Raw genomic sequence first — 16,695 nt, forward strand, 5'->3', positions numbered from 1 at the left:
TGGGCAAGTTAAACCAACAATATATGCATGGCTTCATACAAGTGGAGTTAACTGAGAACAAATTATTCATACTTTGGGTGAACCAATCCTTTAAAGAGTGTGTTGCCATAGGAATCAGGATTCATTTAAGTGAACACTGACTAAATTCTTCACATCCCACCAAACAAACTGAGGTTTGACAAAGTATGAAAATTTGAATTGGAAAGTGTTTTTTGGAGCTCAGTGAATGCACCTCTCGGCCCACCTGAGGTCCCTCTGTAGTGGACGTTCAGGACAGAACAGAGGTCCTGTATGAAGTCCACAGCAGAGCCAAACAGAGGGTCAGTGTGTTTCTCACACAGCACTTTCACTGCACAAACACCGGCACACACTCAAGCCACGCAAGGCCTAACAAACGACAAACAGCGTGATTCTTGTACGCAGCTTTGAAGTCTGAAGAAAAATTGGCCGCAATTTGTCTTAATACAGTTAGTGAAGCCTGATATTTTCTGTCAGAAATTGATTTCTATAGAGCGCGAGGGGGGGAATCACTCTCATTAGATGGACAGCTAGTCATTCTTTGGCTTCTTCCTGGTTTAACAGAGCAATCTAAGAGCTAACCTGGGGTCAACCTTATTATAGCCTCATGCACACAAGCACACAACTACAAACAGCCTTTTACTAAACCAGGGGTCACAGAAAACAAATAATAACATCAAAGAGGTCAAACTGCCGACAGAGCGCTTTGAACGCACCGTGTTCAGGATGGGACCGCCATGAGAAGGGCCCCAAATAGAGAGAGGATGCGAGCTAGTCTTAATTCAGAGTGGGAGGCTGATAATTTAAAAAAAGAAGTGAACTGGAGACTGAAAGAGAGGAGCTGTGTTCACGCAGACAAGCAGCAAAACACAGCGCAGCAGCAGCAGCTCTCTGACACTATGCATCGTGACGGCGTCTTAACACAGCGTCTAAGTTGTACAAAGAGCGCAACACAAACACGCCTTTGATTCCACAATTTGAGGCTAATTGAGAACAATGAAGAAAAAAGGCAAACACTGGGCGTGTATGATCTTTTATTCATGTCTTTAATCAACCAATGATTCTCTCTTGGATGTATTTTTTCTCTCAGGGCACAATTAAAGGCAATTCTGACCAGAATAACTCAAAAGGCTCGTACACTAAGAAGTTCTTGTGATAATAATAATAATGATAACAAATAGTCGGCAAAAAGCACACATTTCTGTAAGATGAAACATCTTTTCTTTTTTTTTTTTCAAGTTAAAGAAGCTGAATGTCTCGACAAAAGTTAAAAAGCCAAGGACTCTAAAAGCCACCTTTTCAGTCCCCTGAGAACCGTTCACACTCTGCAGCTCTCGATGACCCGTCTGAACACGTTCCAGATGTCTGCAAAACCAGTTATTCTGTTTCCTTTTTTTTTTTAACCCTCCTCTCTCTTAGCTCCATTCCTACGCTCCACACACCCTGCCACTCATCTGCAGATGGCAGGTCTGACACCTGGAGGATGCTGGGTAATCAGAGAGACAGCTGGCTGCCCAGTAGAGGAGAGCTGCACATGCTCACACACATATTCAGCAACAGCCTCGAGTGCAGGCATACACATGCTAACATGCGTAACATGCATGAATTCTGCACAGGACAGCCATGCATTTCTGCATATACTGATATATACAGTCCATGCTATATGTAAATACTGCATTCATACACCACTATATTACAATTATGCACTTTTACTGCGGTAATATGGTATGTGGAATTAAAAAGTTGTGTATGGATGAGGATAAAACACACTGAATAATAACACAAAAAGAATAAAACTAACTGTGCAGGAGTAGTACTTTGCAGCCACTGAGGGTGTGGTTCATGAATATGGACTTCTATACCTGCCATTGTAGATTTTCAAGCTCCTGCATGTGAACATTAACCCTCTGTGAGCTGCAACATCCATACATATGAGCATAAGACAACTTCTTTTCTTTCAGAACCAGTTGAGCCTAAGAATTCTCCCAGCAACAAAGAAATGTATAAAGAATTGGACCATAATTCGGTGTTGTCATGTAGAAATGAATGACTCCAGCATAGTGTTATAATGAAACAAGCTGTAAAGGTTTTGGTTTTACACGTACAGGTCGTTTTTTTCTGCTGCAAGACATGAAAACCGATGGGGGGAAAAAAGAACTTCCACCCGTGAGCTCATGCACACAAACATATTTTAAATATGGCTAGATACTTTACTATTACCATGACACAATAAGATTCCAGTTAAAAAAAGAGCGTTCTCAATGAACTACATCATTCAGTTACTGGTCACTGGAACCAGTCAGCCCTCAAACAGACCTATAAAGACAAGCTGACACAAATGCTCTCAGGCAACAAGCCCACATTAACTCCTTCTTCGTATTTAAGTGCTTTTGGTCTTGCTCCTCTGCGTACACCCTCTTAAAAGCACACAATGTTTATTTTTTCTGTATTTTTTTCATCTCACTCTCTTGTTCGAGCTCTTTCCCAGTCCAAACCATTGCTCTTCTCATCCATCTCTGAGGGCGAGCTGACATAGAAGACCCAGGCTATAAAGCCATACCAGGCTCCTCCTGACAACTGCAGGAAGTAACAGCTACCTTTTTGGCTCACTGTCCAACAGCTGTAAAATGGCACATGTTACCCTACTGTTGAGCCAGCGGCAAAAAAAAGCACCTGTCTGGAAAATAAACTCAGAGCAGCAAAACGAAAGGCCAGAGACTTACTTTTGGCAAAAGCTAAGGCGTGACATCATAGCATTACAGATAGTAACAAGAGAGGTAAAAGATATGGTGCACGACAAGGAGATACACTGTATTATATTAAGAGCCATGCCTGCACCTGCACAATGAATGCACGCGTTCACGCAACAAAATATGCACAGTCCCAAATGTTGTCTTGTTGCAGCTGTCAATGCCACTTGTGCAGACGCGGACACACTGGAGTAAGAACAATGGAACTCTATGAGACAGAAGCTCTCTCAATGAGCTTAGCACCACATGAGGCTCTGTGCTGCGACTTCCATGTCTGCACTGTAGGAAACAGAGTACGGTTCCAACTAATCATATGGCCAATTAAACCAGAATGAGGTTCCCTTGACCCATACATGATGAGCTTATAGGACATGTTGACTCTCAGAGGGCCGCTGGCCATGATGTACAAGGCCCCGCAATGTGTTATTTCAGTGTGTTTTCTCTCGAGGGGTCCATGCAAGCCACTGATCTTTCTGCTATCACTGAACCATTATTTTACTGCATTTCACCATTTAAAATAGTGATACACTGTTGAGATATATATATATATATATATATATATATAGAGATATATATATATATTTGCCCAAATCTTGGATTTTGTTTAGAGTTCAGATATTAATCATAGTCCTACAAACATTTTTCAGTCCTTTATGTGGTAGCCTGCAAGAGAAGTACTGAACCTTTCCTACTTTTTCACCTCCACACGTGGTCAATCTCTGAGCAGATCTTGTGAGGCAGTCTGTTTCATCAAGTTTAAAACATTTTCAACTGTAGTCCCCCAATTTTAATTTACACTGTTTACAATCTAACAAACTCAGGTACTCATACTGACCCCCTCCTGAAGAGAGGTCAGATGGTGGCTGATAGGTTGGGTGTACAAATCGCAGGATTTTGATGGTTTTAGGCAGCTAAAATACTTAAGGTAGGGGAAAGATAAGGGGGAATAAGTACATGTTTTGTGGTTCTGCTGATAAAAAAAAAAAAAAAAAAAAAGTCAGGGTTGCAGATATGCATGTGGGTGGGCAAACTGCTACTCAGAACACCTTCAATAAGTGGAATGAGGGAAGGGGATGTTTGCATGAGTGAAAAGCCTTTGTGTTTCTTTCACAAAAGACCTAGGTGAACATTACAGAGGCTTAAGTGACAACATGTATTCTCTCCCAAGTCGCAGTTAAGATGAAATATGGCTAAAGTAAAGAGCAGGAGGGAGGGTGAGGGTTGGTAGGGGCAAGCGCCAGCACATACATCTCAACCACGCCCCTCTGCTCGCTACCTTTAGGAGATTACATTATGGCACTTGCCATTGTCCCGCTTCTTCAAGACAAAGCCTGTTCCACTGTGCAAACAGCGCGCCTTGGAAAGATTGTAAAAACAAGAGGTGAATGTCAAAGGCAAAAGTGAATAGGATCTCTCCCTCCTTTTGTCAAGCTGGCAAGGTATGCACAAACATATCACTGCGTGACAGAGAAGAAAGAAGGGCCTTGTGAGAGAAGCGTCTTCACATGAAAAGGCCAATACCGTGAGAAGTCCCCTGCCTGACTCCTTGGCCTATAGAAAAATCCCTCCACAAGTATTTGGTTGAAAGACCCCCAAAACACAAAGAAAGCATTACACTAAAGGCAAACACGGTCTGGAAGAACGACCTGCAAAAACGAAAAGGTTTTTCTGAAATATAGGTTTCAAAATTTAAAAAATAGTTTAAAATAAGTAAATTTTCTTCATTTGCTGCAAAGTGATATCAGATGTATGAAGAGCAGCCAACCACTGCTAAGCTTCCACTGTCCCAGCCTGAAGTCAACCTTGTCACGACCCAAACAAGGCTTTAACTGTCAGGGGCAATAATGAGGGCGACCTCAGCTCCCTCTAATTTACAAGGCCAGCGCCAGCCTGTAATTAATTGCTGCGTGCATAAATGTAAATGAGTCCACTGGGGAAGCAGAGGGAGAGAAAAAAACGGCTGTCAGGCCAATATTCCAGCAGGGAGCAATCTGCGAGAGAGGGAAATGATTTAGAGGACAGCGCACAAATCTGCTGCTCCGTAAAACACAGAGAACGCTGAATGTAAGGGGAGGCTCGTTGAGATGGAGGAGGTGGTCGACAGGAATGGTTTAAAAGAAAAACAAATAGAAAAAACAGTGGGGGCAATAAATATCAAATGTTTTGCTTCAATCTTCTCCTCCCCTACATGTCCACAATTTGTATTCATAAGAGAAATCAAACATACAGTTTATCTCATCTGCCAGACCCAAACTCCCCCACCCCACACTGCTCTTACTTGTTGAACTGAGGTGACAATGTTTTTCTCAAGAATTAATGTCCACATTTTATAGAAACCTTCATCATGATGCGAACATTTATTTAGAATCACTTCCCTCCACTCTTTTTTTCCTGTCTTTTTTTGTTGTATAAGAGCATTTCTGTTGCTCTCTCTGGAGCTGAACCCATCCTTCTTGCCTGCTGGATGTCAGTGAGATTTTCTCCGAGAGAGTGATTACATAGCTAACAGTTATTGATCTGATATCCACTAAGCTGCATTGACGTTTTATGATGCTAATTGCATTTTATGTCCCATCTCAATTTGGAGTTGTTTATCCTGAAAGGTCATTATTTTTAAGCTTAAGTAACCCGGGGAACATTGATGGAGTGTGTATTATATTTTAAGCAACATTGAGACACATTTGCAGCTGGAAATTTACATGTCTACAGGTGGAACTAGACACTTCGGTTAGATAAATAAGAAGTAACAAGAAAGTACTGATTGAACTGATTTAAGTCAAGTCAAAGTCAAAAAAAGATGTAATTCTTTTCAAAAGCAAGTGTTTGGGTTATGTAGAATTGGTCGAATTATTTTGTATCTCATCCACCAACCTGCATGGTCATGGAGTTGCACAATAACAAAGAGCAGATAAAGAGGCAGACAGAAGAAATATGTAATCATTCACAGCAGCTACAATAGCAACTCTCATTCATAAATCTCCTGCACAAAAGGACTGCCGCTTAGATCCCTTTGTGTGCGCCATGAACAAACAGGCACAGAAATCATTGTTCATTGAAACCTGCACAAATGTGAGAAAAACACACGTGAAATCCACAATGCATGGGTAGTGACACTTAAAGACACACACATACACACATACAGAGTGGGCCCCTGCAGCAGCCACAATAGCGTCTTTATGACATAAGCTCCTTTTCACTACAGTGCTTTACAAAGGCAAATAAGATTTTTCCTATAGCAGGCCTCCAGCAATAACAATTGACATCACAGGCCAGCCTACGTATGTTTCCCATATTAAACAGGGAGACACAGCGTAAGCTCTTTGAGAATGAGACTAAACAGCTTGCTGAGGCAGCGATTTTTCCCTCCTGCAGTGGCAGACCCTCCGACAGGCAACCATCGACTTCAGGGACTGTGGCAAAGCCCCTTTTTATTTAGTTACACACCGGCAGCGAGCCAAGACAAATGAACTATCTCTAACAAAACAGTAGTACAATTGACCTCGTTGGTTGTTTCCAATTTAGTCTCATGTCAGTCTGAACAGTACAGCAAAGTTTGCTTCTAAAACATGCACATTAAAAAGTCCAACAGGTGGGTCCCATAAAGAGCCTGTAATTCTCTTCAAATGGCTCGCACACAACGCCGCTGACTGCATCTTGCGTATTTCTTGTGTGTGAAACCTTCTGGCACAAATGTCAGCAGGCCACGACGCTGTCGTCTGTCCTACCATCTAAAGTGTGTTGGATTACGTGGCGGAAACCTGAGGTCTGAGCCCAGTCAGCTTGATACCCGAAGCCAGCGCCACTCCTCTGCACACCCCGTCATCGCTGAACACCACACTCCACACTTCTGCTAATCCAACAGTATGTACAGAACATAGCATACCATATACAAATAGACAGTGGTGGGATAAATATCCAGATCATTTACTCAAGTAAAAGTACTAATACTATATTGTGAGAATATTCCATTACAAGTAAAAGCCTGGCATTCGAACCTTGTTATTGTATTATCAGCTACATTTGATGTATGCAACATTTGAAAATACATGTTTGTTATTGGACAGGAGGGGGAAAGTAACAAGGGTTAGAAAAGTAACAATTAACTAAAGCTGTCAAACAAATGTAGTGGAGTGAAAAGTACAATATTTGCCTCTGAGATGTAGTGGGGTTGAAGTAGAAAGAGATATGAATTCGTACTTGAGTACAGTACTTGAATAAATGTAGTTGGTGACATTCCAACACTGCAAATAGGCATGAGCCAGGAGCAAAAGCATGTCATTTGTGAATACGTTCTCGGTTGCTATATAGCCCTGGGAACTTCATGACACATGGAATGAACCTGATGTGTGCATCTTATGAAGACAGCTAGCCCGTCAAGTGGTACATTTCTATTCTGAGTAGCACGGTAGATATCCAACCTCGCTCGTTCTTTTTTTTTTTTTCACTGTTGCCTCTATCTCTCCACACTCACCCAAACACTCACCACCATCTCATGATGACAACGGCTCGATTAAAGACTTCTTTACGGCCTGGAAACCATGGCAACGCCCTGCGTAGACAAGCTGGCCGACAACCAATTGGATTTGGGCTTCGGTGGGTGGGACCACGGTATCCTGGCCCTCACTACTTCACCACAGAGTCATTTTGGAGGCCTCGCACCCGAACACTGCTGCCACGCCCCATTACTCCAAACCACTACTAGTGGTAAAGTGAAGGTTAGCCAGCCCGCTTTTAGAGGAGCGTGACGCGTCTACAGATAGGAGGAGCAGAATCAAACTACAAAAGCAAAGTAAACATGAACTCGAAAAATACTCACACCAGGCTTGTTTGCGTTTGTTTTACCTATAAAGCAATTATTAATGCCTTTCACTGTGTTTAAACAGGTGACAACAAGGCCATGAACTTGGTTCGGCACAAACTAACTGAAGATTTCCAAAAAGTCGAGTCTCAGTATTCTCTGTTACGTGTAAACACTTAACAGCTCTTCTTAACAGAAATGAACAACACAGAAGTTAAATTATAAGTAGAGATTACCTGATAATTGTTGGAAATGATTGGAGTCACCAAAAAGATCAGATTATTAACTCACAACTATGGAAACACGGCAAGAAAATGGCATCATAAATGACTTGAATAAAGAAAAGATATGAAAGCATCCTTCCATAGAGGACCTAGTTTGTATACTGCAATTCTTATCTCAAAATACAAAAATATCTTAAACATAGATGGAGATTTAAAGGATCAAGTATAAGAAAAAGATCCAGATGATATCATAGTGATATAATCAGAGTTATCAGGCTTAAAGGTTATGAGCATTTAGCAAAAGTCCTGCGTTAAAAATGTAATGCATGATCATCTGTAAGATGTGTGCATCTCACGTTCAAGCACTTTTGGAGCTTGATGCCAGGATATCTGTCTCTCACAAAGTCCCCCAACCTTACAGAAGTGGAGTTCCCTTTTAAATAGAACTCTGGCTAGTTTGTTTTCTTTCCATTATGCTGCATTCTCTCTAACTTAACATGACACTCCTCCAAGACAGTTGCCATTGTGAAGGTTGCAGACTGTCTTTTTCCTATCCAGGCCTTTATATCTTCCAAACACTTTCAATTACTATCTAACCATGTTTACACAATGCTTCAATATCAGGCTGTTTCTTAAATTAAATGTGTCATGTATAATAGAAAGCATAATAAACCCCCCTTTTGTAGTGTGGAGCTGAGAAAGTGACTGTACATTGTGCTCAGTTGTGTCATGAAATTTGTTGCATATCTTGGAATTCATGTTTGTTTGTGTATAGTATGGATGTGTGTTTGTGTATGGTATGCATGTGTGTTTGTGTATAGTATGCATATGTCTGTGCGCATTGTCCAAGTCTCATTGTCTCATGTGCTGTAACGTGTGGTTTTGATTTGTTGGTCAAAGCAGCGTTTGCCACTTTCAACGGCTCCCGCAAAATCAGCTTCAGAGAGGCTCATGGGAGCAGCACAGGAGGCCTCCTCCTCACCACAAACATTTCAGCGCATGTCATTTTTCTTTTAACAGACAAACTTATGATAGAAGTACAAAAAGAAACCAGCAGTTGTTCTACAGTGGCTCTACAGGCAGCTCATATCACTGTAAAAGTTTTTCAACAGCCGATAAAGAGAGTAACATTCACAGGCATGGAACCTGAGAGTTATTCATGTAACATTAAAAACAGACTTCCATTAGCGCAAATAATTTCCCATGTTTGTTTAACCTGCAGGGAGTGTCAGCGGAGTATGTGTCATGAACTGTCAATCACACAAAAGATGAATAAATGTATCTTCAAACACTTCCATTTGATTATCAAAACTTTCAGGCATTTGTATTGTCTTATATATCAAACCCCACCCATCTGCTTCTAAAGCAGGATAAACTAAACCAGGAGATGTTTGCTAATGACACTCATATTCCCATATTGACTCCCTGCATTAGGCAATGCATACTGTAGGTTGTTATTAAAGGAGTCATCTTAGGGCATTTAATCACAATATTTTTTTTGGAGGAGAAAATCATCTCCAATATTTCTTGATGAACTTTTCTGAGTTAGCCCTGCAAATACCTCACCACAAACTGAAAGAAGAAGAGACAGAAGTGAACTGAAAGGAGGAGGAAAGATTGAGAGTCTAAAAGCTCCTGGACATGCAGACATGCTCGCATGTGATTTCCCTTTTCTGTAAAATCATCAGGAGCAGTGTAATTGCCAAAGCATCTGCTGCTGCTGCAATCCAAGGCCGAGACTACTAACTGACAGACAAAAGAGCCACTTGAGCACTAGTGTCAGTCACCTGGTCACCCTATAGTCTTGTTAGAAATACCAAAAGTCTGCAATCTGATTGGCTAAAAACAGAGAGATCAACCATAATACTTTAATCTTGTAATTTATGCCCAGGAATTAGCAAAGAATCAACTGTGGTGGACAGTTTTTCCAGGACTCCTTTTTTTTAACATTTACTCTTGGCTGCTGCTCCTGGAGAGACTTAGACGTCCGTCAAGTGCAGCAAAGAAAAAACAGTCTGAATTATGTCTTTTTACAATGATTCAGCCTCCTTAAAATGAAACAATAAAGTTGCAGTGATGGGATTTCCATGACCAAGCAGTGATGAATAATAACTTGTGAGGTTAATAGATTTTGCAAGCAACATCAGAGAATCTAAAGAACTTTGTTCTTTCTTTCTCCAAATGCTCTATGTTTTTTAGATAAAAGTTCACAATCAAGAAAAGAGTCAGAGTGTCAGCATTATGTCGACGCAGAGTGAGATCTACTTCTCTTAATTCTATTTTAAATGCAATACTTCAATAATTCATTTGACTGTTTCTACGTGTTAATTAAACTGGCTGTCATATTTTCCAAGATGTGGGTGTTAAGGTTAATAACTCTACAACTCTTTGTTTTTCACCACCCTTTGAACTTTACCTACGGTCAGATCGATAGGAAAATGTTTGCTGAGTGCTTTAAGTTATTGTGATCCGAGATTAGATAAAACATATAAGTCATTTTTGCTTTGCACTATTTTCAGTTTTACAAAGTGAGTTGCAAAAGTCAAGTTGCTCCCTCTGATGTAGAAATAAGAAGATTCCCAAAATTACTTGAGAATTAAAGGAAATTTTACTCCGAAGCCGAAGTGCCCTTGTGTATGGCACTGTACCCCAGATCTGTTCCAGGGGTGCTGCACTCTGACCTCTCTGGTGTTGGATTGACTGTATGTGTAACTAGGAGGGAAAAGACACCTTTCAACTGCATCGTGTGCATTGACAATTAATTATACTTTCAAAAAAAGCCTTGTATTTACATATATCGTGAGTTCCTGTGTTTCCCAAAAATACTTTTAATGTTGGCAGCCCTGTGTGATGTGTTACTGGAGAGTGTCGGGGTGAGTTTTTTCACTTGCGAAAAAAGTGAGAAAGCAGAGAGAACGATGTTGAGGTTTGCCACGCCATGCTGGTGACAAATCACAAAATAAACAGGGAAACAGAAAAAAAACAACAACAACAACACTGCAGACAACATTTATCACTGATAATCACAATATAAGAAAGAAATGCAAGTGGTTTCAACTTAATGTGGATTTAAGCCACCCCTTGTTATTCTTCTTGCTAGGCAGGATGCCAGGGTTGTGACTGTGTTAACAGTGCAGCAGTCATTTATCAAAGGCTCTTGTGTACACCATACATTTATAAATCTTTGCAGGTACACAATAGCCATTGCAGTCATCACACGACACGCACACCTTGATGGCTGAAGAAAAAAAGAGTGAAAGTGAGAAAATAAAGGACAAGGACAAGAATAAACTTCATGAACTTGAGCTGTTCTGTGCATCAGGACACCCCCCCAAAAATACTGAGCTGAGAATGGGTTGCTGTGAACATGGCAAGGGCACAGGACCACACTGAACAAAGATGTTGCCAAATTACTGCGTGTGAAGGTGTGGCATGAATTTTGTCATTAGAAGCTGATGTATCAGGTAAGCTGTTATTGTGAGCCTTGTGAGTGGGTGGTGGGGAGCAGGTGCTGGAGAATCAGCCGCAAAAAGGAAAGGTTACCCCGGCTAAAGAAAGAAAAGAGAGAGGAGAATGAACGCGGCCTCTTGTTATTCTCCACTCTGGGGAAAAATGAGGAAGCTGTTTCCAAGGTTATGTGGTGGTGGAGAACAGAGGGGGGATGCACAGAGAGGTACGCCCGCCCAGCGGGGCGCACACGCATACACACACACACACACACACACACACACACACACACACACACACACACACACACACACACACACAGTCAAAAAGATACATACATACATGCAAGCAGGAAGGCCACCCAGCATAGACATGCATGACAAAGATGCCAAAGACACACAGATAATTACTTTTATGTTATACAAACTTGACTGTACACATAGACATGCATTCATACATGCATGCAGGTATGATCATGCACACAATCACTTAACACACGCAGGATAAAATGCACATGAGCACACTTAGTCTCACACAGAGAAACGTTTGACAGATCTGATTATGTCAAAAACACAAATCCATAAACACACACGCATAAACACAAGCACACACGCATACTGTATGTACAAACACACACCTAAGCTTGCATTGTGGTTGAGAAACTTATGGGCATCTGCCAGCGTGCTCAAGTGCTCATTCTCCGGGGCCTCAACCTTTCTTTTCCAGCAGCAACACTGCAATTTGGGTGTGCCGTTGGGCCAGAGATAAGTATAGGCTGACTAATATGCACTTAGGACCCAGAGAGAAATACTTAGGGCTAAATGTTTAATTTGTGTTTGTACAACACATGTCCAATTTGGGGGCTGGTGTCTTTTTCAAAGAGCCCGACAACAAATAATTAGGACTCTCCAGATCAGCCACATGCTTAAAATGGTGGAGCGACGGTTTTCCGACGAAGGTGAATGACATCTTCAAAAAAACAACATGTGGAAACAGTTAAATCTGCAACACCGTGGTCGGAATGAAGATAGGAATTTAGCTGCACAGACAGGGTAAATAAAATAACAGTATAGCTAAAGGGGTTAAACATCATTAAACTGTAATTAAATGCACTTTCTTTTGCACATCAGGCCGTTGTGGATGTCTGATAAATGGCAAAATCACAGTCACGCTCAAAATTCCGAGCAGTCCCCCACTTCCTCTGTTCAATCTCTACCTTCATCTCACTCTCTCCCCCTCAGCCGTCAAATCTCTTAATCTTTCCAACTGCTCTTACCCTCTCTGACACTGAAGAGTCCCCCTGTGCCACACCAAAGCAAAAGGCCCGTCAGAGTCCAAGAAATATATGTGGCGTATTAGAGTAACGTGTGAGCGATGGATTGATTTCTAAGCATGAGAATTAGATCCTCACATTGGCCTTGCATTACATTAACACCAGTGTGCACATTTCCAGGGCTTAACGTTGGAAGCAAATTAAAAGAAATTGAAATTGATATTTTCAGAGTAAAATTTTGCTAAAAAATAAATGTTTTGAAGTGATTTGAAGCTAAATACGTGTTGAAAAAAACTGTGTGTGTGTGTGTGTGTGTGTGTGTGTGTGTGTGTGTGTGTGTGTGTGTGTGTGACAGAGATGTAATCAGAAAATGTAATTGCTTCGATCAAATCAGAAAATCAGAAAATTAAATATTATCATTATTATCTGTGAGGCCCATAAACATTTAATGTCTAACTGTGCAAAAACACATCAAATAAAAGCTGAGGATGAAAATGTTTTATCAACTGGAATATTTTTTCATCTTGTAAATTATTTTTCTATCACAGGTGGAGATCAATGTAAATGTGCCACAGAAATTAAGTGCTTTTTTTTTTTTTTTTTACAGCTCCTAATAGTGATTTCATGTTGCTGACAACAGTCCTAGTGGACCACGCAGTGACCGACTGCTGAATTCAGCCTTGTCCGTCTGTTGTCAGCGCGGATCCCCACAGAAGAAGAGTAAGAAGAAGAAAAAAAGAGAAAAGCTGCAGGTCTCTGCCTCACACAGCGGAGAGAGCGCAACTATGCAGCCCGGGACAATGTGCTGAATTGGCAGCCTATATATAAGTCTGCCATTTGGACACTCTAATGCCACTTTACCTTATGAGGGAACTTCAAGCCGCAGCACCTGCTCAAAACAAAATGCCATAGGAGATCAACTTCAGCGACCCCCTCAGCCCCCCTGAGCATGGATTGTTTTTCAGACAGACACTCTCACTTACAAGAGAGAGAGAGGGAGAGGGGGGTGTGGGTGGTGGTCTATAAATTGTTCTGCCAGAGCCCCAAACAATTAAAACAACTTGTTGGAAATTGTGATTTACTGCGCAGGCCGGTGTGGGCAGGTCCAAACTGGCAACTGGAGGATCCGTCAAGCCGAGCAATTCTAAGTCTGAACAGAGGACTGAGATGATGCACAAACAAAAATGTGGATGCGTAAAAACAATTAAAGCTCTCGCTAAACTCTAAATATGATAAGTGATTGTGTTATAATAACAGAATAATAACTTGATACAAGTTGTTTGGACAAATCAGATAAGCAGCTGTGCGCGCTGTGCGTTTCCTCTTTAGCGGTTTTCAAACTCCTTTTCTCTAAAGCATTTCTCACTCTCTCTGTTTTTCTGAAAGCTCCTTATCTGCAGGCGAGCAGCGGCTTATCACTGAGGTGTAGTGTGGCTCTAAATATGGGGAACACCCTGCGGTGCCTCTCTATCAGTCTTTTCCAGGCCGTTGTCGTGCGCCTTGTCCTCCCGTACCCCCTGTCACATCCTCACCATGAACTCTGGGGCAAACTTTTTCACACAGGACACAGACCCAGCTGATTTACCCGGGGCTGCACACTCTTCAATCCCGGACAAGAAACTGTTGCTGCACGCTCGGCTCAAGTTCACACACCCGCAATTAAGTTACTAAGTACCAAGCGCTGTCACTCTGTACGGGCTGCACATCTAACAAGTGAAAATGACGCATTTTAACATCCAGAAAGTGAAGACGCACGGCCCAAACCTTTAAACTATGTGACACAAAGATAGAACGCGCTGAAATTCATGTGAGGGGGAGAAAAAAAAAGAAACTTACAGACTTAATTTCTTAACTCTCCCTCCGTGCTGGGACACTGTTCTCTTTTCCCCTCGGTATTGTCTCCCAATGGATCCGTTTTAGGGCTCCGATTCTATTTTAATTTATGACTCACGCATTCTTGTAGGGTCAGTCGCCGTGACCTCCGGAGGGAAAAAGTGAAGTCGGGGCCCTAAAGACGCCCTTTATTTCTCCCGCTTTTCTCTCCAGTCTATTTCTATCTGTTGTAGTCCAGAGCATGTGAGGGGAAACACGGAGCACCGCAGAGTCACCGCGGGCTGAATTGTGCGTCTGTGGAAGTGCAGTGGATCAGGGGGACGCGCACGAGGAGCGACCGGCAGAGCGCGAGGCGTTCATGATTATTATGGACAGAAGGCTACCGCTGTGTGGCCGAAGAGGAAACTACTGTGAGGATCACAGGGTCCAGAGATGACTGCGATGACTTCAGGAGCCCTCTGATTTCTTTAAACAGAATTCCAAACAAAAGCATAAAATGCACAAAATGCATTGAAATTAAAATTCTCTGTCACTAAAATTCATTTTTTTTATGTGTCACTATCAAACTTTATGACTTCATGCAAAGCTCTTTTGCGCACAGAGACCCTCTCTAAATGTCTCTTAATGGGCTCTGAGCCTGTAGAACCATTTTCTGGTGCTATAGAACCGCTGAACCATTTCTGTTAATGGTGCATGACAGGGGAGTAGCAGAGGATGGACACAGTCTGACTGAGGTTATAGCCTTTTGCTTTGTTGCACAATATAGGTGTTATAGATGTTTCATGGCTGAAATGAACTTTGAATTTTTTATGTTGCGAATACAGCTAGTAGCTTAAAGTGAGAGAAAACAATGTGAAAATGATTTATTTAACAGTGTTTGGAAGTCAGATTTCTGTTCTTATCAAGATCACAGATTTAGTGTTATATATTCATATATATATGTATATGTGTATTTTAGCAGACAATCAGCAGCTCTGAGGTCAGTCTGAGTGATTGAAAGTGATGCAAAATCACAACTATTTGCAAAGTTTTTATAAACGTTTAGTGTGTGCTTAATATCGGTTATTATAAAGTAAAAGAACAATATCTATAACTCTTTTGCACATGTGTCAAAGAGTACAGCTAATAAGTAAATGGCAGTAACAGACAATAAACTAAATGATAATTGTTTTATCATGAACTTTAATGTGCTTTAGAGATTTGGCCTCATACATAACAGTCATAAATTATTCTAGTGAATATTTTAGTCACGTGTTTTTCTATAACACCTTCAGACAGAACGCTCTTTTTATTTAAAAAAAAATGTTTTCTGTGAGTTGCAGGTCACGCAGGGTCGACAGAGTCTGATCACGGTTCAACTGCAGGTTTAAAGACACTGATGCAGTCTTAATCTGCTGCTGTCATCGCTGTTTGTTTTGGAGCAGAGATAAATGGAATGAGCACCGACTTTTTAAAACAACCAACCCGGACGACGCGCCGGGTCCAGGTCCCGGTGCCGTCCACACTGCTGCAACATCGACTTCTCTTACCTGGAAATTCACTTCTTCGTCATTCGCTGCGTCTTGCCGGTAAACTTGAAGCTTGTTGTGGGCGATGACAAAGAGTTTTCAGCGTCGAGACCAAAGTCAGTTCAAACAGCCTTCAAATCCCGTGCGTAAAGTCACCATCGCTGGAACTTATCGGAGGACTTTTGGTAACTCCTCTGTTTGCGCTCCGCCGAGGATCAGAAAGTCAAATAAAAAATAGTTCGGCGTCGTTGTCAGAGGCAGTGCTGAGCCCGAGGAGCTGTCATTCAGAGAGTTTTAAAAAAAGAAAAGTAGTTTAAGTTATTTCCCGTCCGGCACTATGTGGAGGTTAAGTGAGAGTGCGGGACAGTGTCGGGTAAAGAGGCAGAGGCTGGGTAACCCCTCCTCTCTCACTCCCTCTGTTTCTGTTTCTCTCTCTCTCTCTTGCTCTCTCCCTCCTCTCTCTCTCTTTATCTGTCTCCGCGTGTCTTTCTTTATTTGGTTTGTTCATTTAAATAACAATAAAAAACACTTTATTTTTCTTTTCTCCCTTGTTCTTTATTCTAACTTTTCTCTATCTCTGTCCTTTCTCTGAACGCAGCCTTTATGCGGATGCGCAGGCATGTGCTGGTCACCTGCTCTTTGAGACCACTTTGAATACAACTTGAATAAACTATTGTTTGCATTGCATTAATTTTACAGTGGCCATGTTTTTTTTTATTACAAACATTATCATAAATCACCACAAAGTAAAAAACACACAAAGACGTTTTTACGATGATAAACCGAAATATGAACAGACTAAATAAGTAGTTCTTATTGGTCTTGCATATAGGACAATGTGTCA

General features: G+C 41.5%; 1 protein-coding gene across 6 annotated transcripts in view; it reads right to left on the reverse strand.

Moving 5' to 3' along the window:
* The window catches only part of LOC104927811 (transcription factor SOX-6), a 106,759-nt gene extending 90,512 nt beyond the window's left edge, over positions 1 to 16,247 (reverse strand). Inside the window, exon 1 of one of the 6 annotated variants that reach the window (XM_019262421.2) lies at positions 15,873 to 16,247. The gene's annotated coding sequence lies outside the window, so the exon portion shown is untranslated. Of the gene's footprint in view, positions 1 to 7,251; positions 7,519 to 13,371; positions 13,649 to 14,346; positions 14,664 to 15,872 lie in introns of those variants that run through there. The other 5 variants (XM_019262420.2, XM_027283129.1, XM_019262418.2 and 2 more) reach the window with 5 other exon arrangements.
* Positions 16,248 to 16,695: the final 448 nt, after the last annotated feature.

The sequence above is a fragment of the Larimichthys crocea genome, chromosome X (genome assembly GCF_000972845.2).
Source record: "Larimichthys crocea isolate SSNF chromosome X, L_crocea_2.0, whole genome shotgun sequence".
In the NCBI taxonomy this organism is placed as follows: Eukaryota; Metazoa; Chordata; class Actinopteri; family Sciaenidae; genus Larimichthys; species Larimichthys crocea.